Here is a 13,018-nt window from a genome sequence, read left to right on the forward strand (position 1 = left end):
CGTTCTGCTAGGATTTAGCAAACCAAACCAACTCTTAGCTCATATACTATTAAAACCAAGCAAATATCCTTAAAAGCAAAAATCTGATTTTAATCAAATGTCCAATAACCCAAATGACTCAACTTCAAATTAATCTACATGGCAAACTTTCTCAGAATAAATAAATTGGAAGTTTGGTCAAAAGGATAAATTCTCACTTTTTGAAAAACATTTATAACGTTAATTGTGATATACTGAAGCACCATAAGTTGCCTGGTGACCGCAATCATGCTTAAAGGACTTTTATCACTTTGAAAAAAACTTTATCGAAAACCAGAGATGAATCCAAAGTTCTGCTTTATTTAGCCAGAGATGAACATCATGGTCAACTAAACATTTTGAACACGAAAACAATCAGATGCAAATTAAGATTCAAACTGATTCAACTGGTTTTGGCCATTTAGCCTCAAGCTTTCACAGTACATAGATCATCACCATAACAATAAGAAAAGAGAAGAATCAACCTGAGTCGAGCTTATCTAATCTTGTTCAGAAAAATATTTGAACGTGCAACATAGAACAAATGAGACAACAGTCATTGAAATCGGAATCGCGAACAAATTTCAACATGAACAAATTGCAACACGAACAAAAGAGATGAAACTTGAACCATCAATTTTAATCTTCTAACTCAGAAACAATAGTATGATCCATCAAGGAAAAATCAGAAACCATAGCATTTTTTATTGAACATAAAACTTCAGTCATTCAATGCTCAAATGTCCATACATGAATAAATAAACTTATCCATTCAACAAAAAAAAACCCGCAGGTAGTCGCATAATCATAGAGCAAAAACAAAGGAAATCAAACAGATTGTACAAACGTTTGTGACATAAATCTGGAAAAAAAATCGAAAAAAGAAAAAGAGTAAAGTTGAAGTGTAACCTTTTAATTGAACAACAAAAATTCACCAAATTAACGTGTTGGACCAGAGTTACAACGAGAAGATGATAGCCAAATTGGAGTTCGAGCAAGACCTACGAGCATCAACAGAGAAACGAGCGGCGCCTGAAGCTCGAACAAATCTTCGACCAGCAACAGAAGTCTCGAAACCCCCTAGAAAAAAACTCAAACGAACTCCATGTTTATTTTAAAAGCAAAAATCAAGGCAGGGAACTGACATTCTTTAATTTCTAGAAAACGAAAATATAAAAAAAACGAATATGGAAGAATCAGAAGAAATCTAATTTTTTTCTCTCAAACCTTTCCCAAATTTCTTTCAAATGAGAATGCTCTCTAATTTTCCCGAAAGCTCTCTCTAAAAAAACCCTTTCTCTGATAATATCAACTCTCTTATATAGGCCTTCAAGTATTCTCGAACCTTCTTCCCTCCTCTCCAAGAGATCTTCAAATAAAAATCTTTCCCCGAATCTGATTTTTTACTCCTCGTTTGATGAAAAAACGAACAAATGGAGGGAGTGGATCAAATCAAATCCAATCCAACACTCCCCATTTTTTCTCATTTCCCTCAAAAGGATTAAAAATCTGAAAATAAATCGAAGAGAGGGCATGTGAGGGAGGGGAAATTTGTCAGATACGATTAGAATCTTGGTGACGTGGTAAAGATGGGGCCCGTGTGAGTGAACTCATCTGAGTTTCAGGTGAGTTGGGGTTGAATCGGGTGAGGGAGACGATGAATAGTTCTCTTGCACTGTTTCTAGGTCTGTTGTGATTTAGGGTTTATTTGGGGAAAACTTTATAAAGGAGTTTATATATGAAAGGTTGTGGGGCGGGTCGAAAGGCGGTCGGGCGTGGGTTTTGGCTTGGGTGAGGGTTGGGTAAGGGTAGACCTGTACTGGTCTTCTTTGCAAAATTTGGGCTTTGGCCCAATTAACATACACCCCCTTTCTATCTTTTCCTATTTTTTTTGTCTTCTCTTTTCCTTTTTTCTTTTTTAATCAAAAACCTACTTAAAACCCTAAATTAAACTAAACTCCAATGCCAACATATTTTCTAAAATTTATAAAATTCCTAAATCCTAAATCAAAAAGAAAATCAATGATCTTGCAATTAAAAAGGTAAAAGAAAAATGTAAAATGGGCCATTTTTTGTAATTTTCACTTTTAATGGAATAACTAATTAACTAATTAATCCTAAAATATAAAAAAACATGGCCTAAATGTGATGCATGGTATTTTTGTATTTTCATGATTTTAATAGAAATTAAATGTGCACAAAATGCAAATAATTAACAAAAAATCGTACGAAAAATCTGTAAAATTGCAAATAATGGGAAAATTTTATTTTCTTAGATTTTATGGGAGTAATTCCTAGAGGGCAAAAAATCACTTGCTCAAACCCTGCACCAACAACATGGAAGAATATGAAGCTTGCATCGTGGGCTCAATCTGGCCATCGATATGAATATACAAGAACTACTGGTAATCGATGATTCGGATCTTCTGGTACATCAGGTTCAAGGAGAATGAGCTACGAAGAATACCAAGATATTGCCATACTTGTATCATGTGCATGAGTTAATGAAGAGATTCACAAAGATAGAATTCAAACTTGTGCCCAGAATTCAAAATGAGTTCGCAGAAGCACTGACCACTTTGTCATCAATTATACAATATCTAGATAAGAATTTCATTAATCCCGTCCCGATGAGGATCCAAAATCAACCGGCTTACTGTGCTCGTGTTGAATAGGAAAAGGATGGAAAACCCTGGTTCCACGACATCAAAGAAATTTGGCAAGAGGAGAATATCCAGAGCAGGCAAACCACACTCAGAAACGCACGCTGCGGAGGATATCCAATCACTTCTTCCAAAGCGGAGGGAGCCTGTATAGAAGAACTCATGATATAAGGTTGTTAAGGTGTGTTGACGCAAAGGAGGCTTCTTGATTGCTCGAAGAAAGATATGCCGGAACTTGTGGACCATATATGAATGGTTTTGTTCTAGCCAAGAAAATACTCAGAGCTGGATATTTTTGGATGACCATGGAGACGGATTGCATCCGATATGTACAGAAATGCCACCGATGTCAGGTACATACAGACATGATAAGGGTACCACCCAATGAGCTCAACGCAACAAGTGCACCTTGGCCTTTTGCTGCCTGGGGAATGGATATCATCGGTCCGATCGAGCCCACTGCTTCAAACGGGCACAGGTTCATTTTAGTGGACATTGACTACTTTATAAAATGGGTAGAGGCTACATCCTACAAAGCTGTAACCAAGAAAGTCATCGCAAACTTTATCAAAGATCGTATTATTTGCCGATTCGGAGTTCCCGAGTCCATTATCATTGATAATGCCGCTAATATCAATAGTAACCTGTTGAAAGCCACGTGTGAAATCTTCAAAATCAAGCACAAAAACTATACATCATACAAACCTCAAATGAATGGAGTTGTGGAAGTTGCTAACAAGAATATCAAGAAGATACTAAGAAAGATGGTAGAAAACCACAAACAATGGAACGAGAAGTTACCCTTTGCCCTATTAGCGTACCACACATAAATTGGGGCAACTCAATGATGCAGAATAGATCATATAGGAATCCGAACTCAATGATGTAGAATGGATAAGGAGCCGCTATGAGAAACTGTCCCTTATAGACGAAAAAAATAATGAACGCAGTATGTCACAGTCAGCTCTATCCGAACAGAATGTCTAGATCTTTCAACAGAAGGGTCAAACCAAGGTAGTTCGCACCAGGATAGTTGGTGCTAAAGAAGATCTTCCCGCATTAAGATGAAGACAAAGGGAAATTCTCTCCCAACTGGCAAGGTCCCTACATGGTTCACAGGGTACTAACAGGAGGAGCACTTATACTTGCAGAAATGGACGGAGAAGTTTGGCCAAAACCAATCAATTCAGACGCAGTCAAGAGATACTATGTTTAGATTTTACATTCCTTCATACAATATAATTGAACTACGCTTGACCAGATTCCTGTTTAAGAGGGGATACGTAGGCAGCCCTGTGGGTTCGGTCATATCATAATAATTCATTTTCCCCCAGAACCAGAAATTGGGGCAGAAGTTTGAAGAGGACCCTCAAAATTTTGGAGCAAGTCCAGCCAATGCCTTTATAGGTCAGAAAGTCAGAAATTGGTTAAGAAACTGGGGTAGAATTTTGAGAAGGATCAGCAAGTTTCGTCACACATAAACGGCCGAAGGATCATTTACCAAACTGGGGCAAAATTTTAAGGAGGACCCTCAAAATTCTAAAATGAGAAAGCTGCAATGTCTCTAAAATGTGTTACAGTCACTAGTCATCTAAATTACTTGATATTTCACTATGTTTTCTGAAACAAATAACTCCATTTCTATCAATAAATGCATATTTTCGAAAAACTCTATTTCCGTGAAAGTCAGGTGTTGCCCAGGGCAACTCAAACAAGACCTCCAGAACGGAGCGAAGCAAAGCCAGTAGACGAAGGCACGAACCAACCTCCCCTTACAAAACATACAATTTTTCTTTGGATGTAGGCACGGTGAACATAAAAGAAGTATTCGTAAGCATACACATACCAAGTCGTAACGATCAGGCCACTAGACGCAAATATATCTCCAGCTAAGAAATATTCTATTCTTATTGTCATGACCCCGGTTTGCCCTTCGTGAACCATCGTGACGGCACCAAGTCCTCTACGACTAGGTAAGCCTAAATTGTGGAAGATAAACCAAGTGCGGAATAAAATCAATTTAAAGCAAGATGAAGAACGATAAAACAGTGTTTAAAAGTGCTGCTCGACATACACAATAGTTAACTCCCAAACCAATACATACTTCCAAGACCCAGAAACCCATGAATCACAAGCTAAGGATAACTACACAGTCTAACTCCAGAATATCTAACAAGGGAAAGAAATACATAAGGGAAAATGTTTAAAAGCTAGAATAGAGAGGGACTCCTCGGTCTGCGGACGCGGCAGATATACCTCGAAGTGGCTGGAGCAGTCGCCTCGCCTCAAGGGTGATAGGACTGAGTCGCAGTACCTGGATCTGCACATGAAAAACATGCGCAGAAGGGGCATGAGCACACCACAGCGGTACTCAGTAAGTTCCAGGCCTAAACTCGATCGGAGAGTGACGAGGAAGGTTAGGGCCCTACTAAGATTAATTAAAATATAAAGATCAATAGTATTGAACAGAACAGTATAAATAAGTACAGCAGTAAAGTAACACGGGATGTACAGGACAACAACAACTATACAAAGGCAAGGTAAACACAGAAAGGAATACAACTCAGCACCAATAATAACAATCGGGGATCTCTCAGGATACCGTCCTGTAGTCCCATATGTACATATCCAATGGATCTCCCGGGATCCCGCCCCGTAGTCCAACTCATAGTGCACGGGGATCTACCGGAATCCCGTTCTATAGTCACAAATGTAAATACCCAGTACTGGGGGAATCTACCGGGTGTATTCCCGTAGTTCCATATAACTGTGCAGGGGGATCTACCGGAATCCCACATACATAGTCCCAAAATAAACAGACAAGGGAGAGCTACTGAAATCCCACAACCGTAGTCCCAAAATAAATACACAGCAGCAACAAGAAAATATACAGAAATAGCAAAATTTCATATCAAGGCAATGAGTGATTCTAGCCTAGCATGTTGCACAGAATTCAGGTAAGGTAGTTTGAGCAAGTAAAGTAGTTAAGTCACTTAGACATGCTTTCCTAAGCTAACAACAGGCTTAATAGTGCAAGTAATAGAAACAGGAAAAGAAACATACTAGTAATTACTTAAAGAAAATCGGATTTCCAATAATTAGCACAAGTACGCAATCGTCACCTCATGTACAAGGCATCTCAATTACCAAATACACCAATCCTAAGGGGAAGGTCCCCCACACAAGGTTAGACAAGCCAATTACCTCGAATCGGCTCAAAATCAACCCGAACCATGCTCTTGCCACGAGTACTCGACTCCAAATGGCCCAAATCTATTCAATTCAATTTCATAATGTAAATAACACTTCAAGTAACTGATTCTACAAAGAAATTCTAAGCTAATACACGAAATTAGGTAAAATGACCAAAACGCCCCTTGGGCCAACGTCTCGAAATCGGGTAAAATTTATATTTTCAGAATATTTATGCCCTCACGAGTTCATGAATACCATAATTATCCAAATCTAAGGTCAAATTCCCAATCAAAAGTTGAATTCTAGGTCTAAGAACTTTCTTCCAATTTTTCTCCAATTTTTCATCTCCAATCCGAAATTAAATGATGAATTCATGTTTGGATTAATGTGATACAAGAAAAAAGGTGTTAAGAATCATTACCCAATTGATATCTCTGAAAATCCCTCAAAATCTCGCTTAAATCCGAGCTCCCAAACTTAAGTTTTGATAAAAATGGCTAAACTCTCGATTTTGAAATTTATATTCTGCCCAGGTATTTCCTTCTTCGCGAATGTGGAAGGACCTTCGCGTTCGCGAAACACAACTTCGCTTGGTCCAGCTTTCCTTCATCGCGAACATGATGCCCTAGTCATGAACGCGATGCACAATCTCATCCTCCTACATGAACGCGGGAACACCATCGCGAACGCATAGGTATAAGGCCTCTCAGCTTCGCGAACACGGGAGAAACTTCGCGAACGCGAAATATTAAATCTCCCCAGCCCCAGCTCCTCTTCGCGTACGCGAGTCCCCACTCACAAACGCGAAGAAGGAAATCAGAACTGGGCTGCTGCAATTTTCTGTAATTTCTCTAACTTCCTAAATGTCCCGTAGAGCATCCGAAACACACCTGAGGCCCCCGGGACCTCAACCAAACCTGCCAACCAATCCTAAAACGTCATTTAAACTTGTCCAAACCTTTGGAACGCTCAAAACAACATCAAAACACCTATTTTTCATCCGATTCAAGCCTAAGAATTCCAAAAACTATAAAAATACGCTTTCAATCAAAAAGTCTATCAAACCTCGTCCGAATGACCTGAAATTTTGCACACACGTCACATTAAATACTATGGAGCTACTACAACTTCCGGAATTCCATTCCGACCCTCGGATCAAAATCTCACTATCGAACCGGAAAATTCAAAAATTCAACTTCCGGCATTTCAATGAGGCGTGTTGGGTAGGTTGCTTAGGGGCCGAAATCACCTAACGGAGCTAATGGAACCATCGAATTTCCATTCCGAGGCCGTCTTCACACTTTTCTGACTACGGTCAACTTTCCAACACTTAAGCTCTCATTTAGGGACTAAGTGTCCCAAAACTCTCAAACTCAAAATCGAACATCCCGGCAAATCAAAATAGCAGAAATGATTACGGGGAAAGAAGTTAATAGGGGATCGGGGCATTAATTCTTCAGACGACCGGCCGGGTCGTCACATCCTCCTACACTTAAACATTCATTCGTCCTCGAACGAGCATAGAGACATACCTGAAGTAGTGAAAAGATGAGGGTAACGGCTGCGCATATCCTGTTTGGTCTCCCAGGTAGCCTCATCGACCGGCTGGCCCCGCCATTGAACCTTTACTGATGCAATGTTCTTTGACCTCAACTTTCTAACCTACATGTCCAATATTGCTACTAGCTCCTCAACATAGGATAGATCCTTGTCCAACTGGACTGTACTGAAATCCAAAATGTGCGACGGGTCACCGTGATACCTCTGGAGCATCGAAACATAAAATACCGGATGAACTCCTACCAGGCTGGGAGGTAAGGGGAGCTCATAAGCAACCTACCCAACACGCCTCAATATCTCAAAAGGGCCAATAAACCTCAGACTCAACTTCCCTTTCTTCCCAAATCTTATAACGCCCTACATAGATGAAACCCGAAGCAGAACCCGCTCTCCAACCATATAGGAAACATCACGAACCTTCTGGTCCGCGTAACTCTTCTATTTGGACTGGGCTGTGCGGAGTCTATCCTGAATCATCTTAAACTTCTCCAAAGCATCTTGAACTAAGTATGTGCCCAATAATCTGGCCTCACCCGGCTCAAACCAACCCACTGGGGATCTACACCACCTACCATATACAGCCTCATACGGTGCCATCTGAATGCTAGACTGATAGTTGTTGTTGCAAGCAAACTCTGCCAATGGCAAGAACTGATCCCAAGGCCCTCCAAACGCAATCACACACACATGGAGCATATCCTCAAGAATCTGAATAGTGCGCTCGGACTATCCGTCTATCTGCGGGTGAAATGTTGTACTCAACTCTACCCGAGTACCCAACTCATGCTAAACTGCTCTCCAAAACTGTGATGTGAACTGAGTACCTCTATCTGAAATGATGGAAACCGGAATACCATGCAGACGAACAATCTCCCGGATATAGATCTCTGCCAACCGCTCTAAGGAACAAGTAGTACACACAGGAATAAAGTGAGCGGACTTGGTCAGCCGGTCCACAATCACCCAAATAGCATCGAACTTTCTCAAAGTCCGTGGGAGCCCAACAACAAAGTCTATGGTGATCCGCTCCCACTTCCACTCCGGAATTTCTATATGCTGAAGCAACCCACCCGGCCTCTAGTGCTCATACTTCACCTACTGACAGTTGAGACACCGAACTACGAATTTAACTATATCTTTCTTCATCCACCTCTACTAATAGTGTTGTCTCAAATCCTGATACATCTTCGTGGCACCCGGATGGATGGAATACCGCGAACTATGGGCCTCCCCTAGAATCAACTCTCGAAGCCCATCAACATTGGGTGCACAATCCGACCCTGCATCCTCAATACCCCATCATCACCAATAGTCACATCTCTAACATCACCGTGCTGAACCTTGTCCTTGAGGACAAGCAAATGAGGGTCATCATACTGCCACTCCCTGATACGATCAAATAAGGAAGACCGAAAAACCACACAAGCTAGAACCCGACTAGGCTCTGAAAGATCCAATATCACAAACTGGCTGGCTAAGGCCTGAACATCCATCGCCATAGGCCTCTCTGATGCTGGTAAATAAGCCAAACTTCCCAAACTCTCCGCCTGGCGACTCAAAGCATCGGCCACCATATTGGCCTTGCCCGGGTGGTACACAATGGTGATATTATAATCATTGAGCAACTCTAGCCACCTCCTTTAGTGCAAATTTAGATCTGTTTGCTTGAACATGTGCTACAAGCTCTGATGGTCAGTATAAATCTCACAGCGAACCCCGTATAAATAATGGCGCCAAATCTTCAGGGCGTGAACAATGGAAGCTAACTCAAGGTCATGAACAGGGTAGTTATTATCATGTATCTTCAACTGTTTGGATATGCAGGCAATCAACCTACCGCCCTGCATCAACACTGATCCAAGGCCAACCCGCGAGGTATCACAATAGACCGTATAAGACCCCGATCTTGTAGGTAATATCAAAACTAGGGTTGTAGTCGAAGCTTTCTTGAGTTTCTGAAAGCTCTCCTCACACTCCTCCGTCCACTGGAACAGAGCACCCTTCTAGGTCAACCTGGTCATAGGGGCTGTAATCGATGAAAACCCCTCCACAAAACGACGGTAGTAACCCACCAAGCCAAGGAAACTGCAGATCTCTATAGTTGAGGATGTTCTGGGACAACTCTGCACGTCCTCTATCTTCTTCGGATCCACCTGAATACCCTCACTCAATACCACGTGGCCTAGGAATGCCACTGAATCCATCCAAAACTCACATTTCGAGAACTTAGCATATAACTTCTTCTCTCTCAAAGTCTGAAGCATAGTCCTCAGGTGCTTCTCATGATCTTCCCGACTTCGGGAATACACCAGAATATCATCAATAAAGACAATGACGAACGAGTCAAGATACAGTCGAAACACTGTGCATCAATTTCATAAAGGCTGATGGGGCATTGGTCAGCCTAAATGACATAACAAGGAACTCGTAATGACCATACCGATTCCTAAAGTCTTCGGGATATCTGGCTCCCAAATCTTCAACTGATGGTAACTTGAGCGCATATCAATCTTAGAAAACACACATGCGCCCTGAAGTTGGTCAAACAGATCATCAATACGAGGTAAAGGATAACGGTTCTTCACTGCAACCTTGTTCAACTAGTGATAATCAATACACATACACATAGAACCATCCTTTTTCTTCACAAACTAGACAAGAGCACCCCAAGGTGATACACTAGGCCAAATAAAACCCTTATCAAGAAATTTCTGTAACTGATCCTTCAACTCCTTCAACTCAAGATGAGCCAAAAAATACGGAGGAATAGAAATGAGCTGAGTTCCTGGAAATAGATCAATGCCAAAATCAATATCTCTATCAAGAAGCATGCCTGGAAGATCAGTTGGAAACACATCGGGAAAATCCCGTATTACTAGGACTGAATCAACTGAAGGGGTATCAATACTGACATATCTCACATAAGCTAAATAAGCGGCACACCCCTTCTCAACCATACGCTGAGCTTTAAGAAAAGAAATAACTCTACTGGGAGTGTGATCTAAAGTACCCCTCCACTCAACATGCGGTACACCTGGCATAGCCAGTGTCATAGTTTTGGCGTGATAATCAAGAATAGCATAATGGGGCGACAACAACTCCATGCCCAAGAGCTCTGGTCTCAATATCACTAAGAGAACCCAAACATAACCGATAAACGCGGTCCACAACAAGAGAATCTCCCACAGGAGTAGAAACATAAATAGGGGAACTCAAAGAATCCCGAGATACACCCAAATGCGAAGCAAAATAAGAAGACACATAAGAGTAAGTGGAGCCTGGATCGAATAGAACCGATGCATCTAGGGCGACCTCTACCTCTCCGACCTCCACCTCTAGCTGGCTGAGTAGGTGGGGTAGCAACTGGAGCTGTAACCATAGCCTGAGAACTCTGCGGGGCACGTTGTGGCTGACATGCCTGTGGAGGTGCACCCCTTCCAAGTCTGGGGCAATCCCTCACCATATGATGGGTGTCACCACACTCAAAATAAGCTCTAGGAGTACGTGGTGGCTGTGACTGGCTCGGGCCAGGTCTGCTGGTCTGACCTCTGAAAGCACCCCGCGCAGGAGGCACGCTAAATACCGAAGGTGCCTAATAAGGCTCCTGAGGTTTGGGAGGAGCTGGAATATCACTGGCTACTGGAAGAGATGAATGAACAACGCAACTCATATAACCCCTACCATGACAACATGCTGATTGGGCATGGGTACCAAAGAAATGGCACGACTCTCGAGACCTCTTGGCATCTCTCTCTTCTCTCTCCCTAGCATGCATACCCTCAATCCTCCTAGCAATGCTCACCACCTGCTAATAAGAAATATCCATCTCCAACTCACGAGCCATGCTAGACCTGATGCTACAAATAAGGCCCTCCATAAACTGGCGAAATCTCTCGCAAACAGTAGAAACCAAGGTTGGTGCATGCCTAGCCAAACTGGTGTAACGAACAGTATACTCTGAGACAGTTATAGCACCCTGGTGCAAATGCTCAAACTTGGTGCGCCATGCGTCCCTAAGGCTCTGAGGAACATACTCTCTCAGGAATAGATCTTAAAGCTAAGTCCAAGTCAGTGAAGCAGCCTCATCCGGACTGTCTAACTCATAGGTGCACCACCACTCATAGGCGGCTCCTCGAAGCTGGAAGGTAGTGAAGGAAACCCCACTCGATCCCGATATACCCATGGTACGGAGAATGCGGTAACTCTCATCTAGAAATCCTAGAGCATCCTCCGATGCTAGACCGCTAAATACAGGAGGCTTGTACCTCTTGAACCTCTTAAGCCTTAGCTGCTCCTCCTCGGAAGTCGCTGCCCTATCCTAGGGCTAAACTAGCACTGCAGGCGGTACAGGAATAATCTCAGTGACATGGTGAACATGCAGTCGCTGCTCATGAGTGCGGGCAGCGGGAATCTGTGTTCCTCCCCCGGCCTGAGATATAGCTGCAGCAAGGCAAAGCAACCCTGCCTGAGCCAGAGTGGTATACATGCTCATGAACTGTGCAAAGTCTCCTGAAGAGCTGGAGTAGTGGTAGCAGTGGGCGTGTCAGGTGCCTGTACTTCGACTGGAACTGATAGTGGTACCTCGGCGGCAGCTCGCGCAGGTGCTCTAGCTGCACCACATGCGCATCCTCGGCCTCTACCCCAGCCATGGCCTCTAATGGCTGCAGTAGGGGGCGCAGGTGCTTGATCATCTCGGGTAGCGCGTGTCCTCACCATCGGTGAGAATAGAAGACAGAAGTTTAGAATTGTGATGTTAATAATATTGCATGATAGGGAAAATAATGAAGTGAAATTTTTGTAATAGTTATATAGCCTCTCGTAGATAAGTACATACGTCTCTGTACCGATCAGCGAGACTCTAATAAACCGGCTTGTGATCCATGACTCCTATGAACCTAGAGCTTTGATACCAACTTGTCATGACCTCGGTTCGCCCTCCGTGAACAATCGTGATGGCACCTAGTCCCTACAACTAGGTAAGCCTAGATTGTAGAAGATAAACCAAGTGCGGAATAAAATCAATTTAAAACATGATGAAGAACGATAAAACAGTATTTAAAAGTGCTGCTCGACATACACAATAGTTAACTCTAAAACCAATACATACTTCCAAGACCCGGAAACCTATGAATCACAAGCTAAAGATCATTACACAGTCTAACTCTAGAATATCTAACAAGGGAAAGAAATACATAAGGGCAAATGTTTAAAAGCTAGAATAGAGAGGGACTCCTCGGTCTGCGGACGCGGCAGATATACCTCGAAGTCGCTGGAGCAGTCGCCTCACTTCAAGGGTGATAGGACTGAGTTGCAGTACCTGGATCTGCACATGAAAAACATGTGCAGAAGGGGCATGAGTACACCACAGCAGTACTCAATAAGTGCCAAGCCTAACCTCGGTCGGGTAGTGACGAGAAAGGTCAAGGCTCTACTGAGAGTAAATAAAATATAAAGATCAACAATATAGAACAGAACAGGATAAATAAGTACAACAGTAAAGTAACACAGGATTTACAGGACATCAACAACTATACAGAAGCAAGGTAAACACGGAAAGGAACACAGCTCAACACCAATAATTA

This window comes from Nicotiana sylvestris, chromosome 5 (genome assembly GCF_000393655.2).
Source record: "Nicotiana sylvestris chromosome 5, ASM39365v2, whole genome shotgun sequence".
Taxonomy (NCBI): Eukaryota; Viridiplantae; Streptophyta; class Magnoliopsida; order Solanales; family Solanaceae; genus Nicotiana; species Nicotiana sylvestris.